The sequence below is a fragment of the Orycteropus afer genome, unplaced genomic scaffold (assembly GCF_000298275.1).
Source record: "Orycteropus afer afer isolate SDZICR_OR568_19922 unplaced genomic scaffold, OryAfe1.0 scaffold00013, whole genome shotgun sequence".
In the NCBI taxonomy this organism is placed as follows: domain Eukaryota; kingdom Metazoa; phylum Chordata; class Mammalia; order Tubulidentata; family Orycteropodidae; genus Orycteropus; species Orycteropus afer.
Genome location: NW_006921600.1, coordinates 5,799,387 through 5,800,459, shown reverse-complemented (window position 1 = coordinate 5,800,459; position 1,073 = coordinate 5,799,387).

Below are 1,073 nucleotides of genomic sequence, written 5' to 3'. Positions count from 1 at the left end.
GGAAACCCAAGGAGGGGTCGCTATGAGTCGGGGCTGACTCGATGGCACATAACAACAACAACAGAGAACCCAGTCTAACACACCTTATCATAGACTTTTAGTCAGTAAACTGAGACCCAATGAGTGATTCAAATTAATTGAAAATTATAATAAAGAATAATTTTGAAATACATGATTTTATGTTAAATTTGTGAATTAGTACAAGTTGTGAAAAGCAAGTACTACCCCTCTTCCATCACTTTGTTGAGAAGAATTTAGTACCCAAGCATGTGTGAGTTTTCTTCTTTCCATGCTTTCTGCTAACAACATAGTCTAGTCTACAGATAACTTTTACTTATATAACTGGACATTGCCACTAGTATTAATTACTTCCCCAAAAATCTGATTTAAATTTTCCTATTTAAAAATTTTCATTAAAGCTTATTTTTAATTTTACATATAGGAAAACTAAGGACAAGAGAGGTTAAATAACTTTCCTAAATAGATTTCTCAAGCTTGAAAGAATTGAAGAAAAAATTCAATGCTCAAATTGCAGTTTTGAAGGATTCTATGGGCAAAATATTGAATGATGCAGGAAGCATCAAGAGAAAGCTGAAAGAATACACAGACTCACGGTACCAAAAAGAACTGGTTAATGTTGCACCACTTCAGAAGGTAGCATTTGACCAAGAACCAATGCTACTGAAGGAAGAAGTCAAAGCTTCACTTAAAGAACTGATGAAAAATCAGGCTCCAGGAATTTATAGAATACCCATTGAAATGTTACAACAAAAAATGCAGCCCCAGATTGCATTTATGCCAAGAAATTTGGAAGATAGCTACCTACTTAACTGACTAGAAGAGATGCATATTTTACCCATTCCAAAGAAATGTGACCCAACAGAATGTAGAAATTATCAAACAATATCATTAATATCATGTGTAAGTAAAATTTTGCTGAAGATAATTCAAAAATATTTGCAGCAATATATTGACAGAGAAATTCCAGATATTCTAGCTGGATTCAAAAGAAGATGTGGGACAAGGTGTATCATTGCTGATGTCAGATGGATCTTGGCTGAAAACAAAGAATA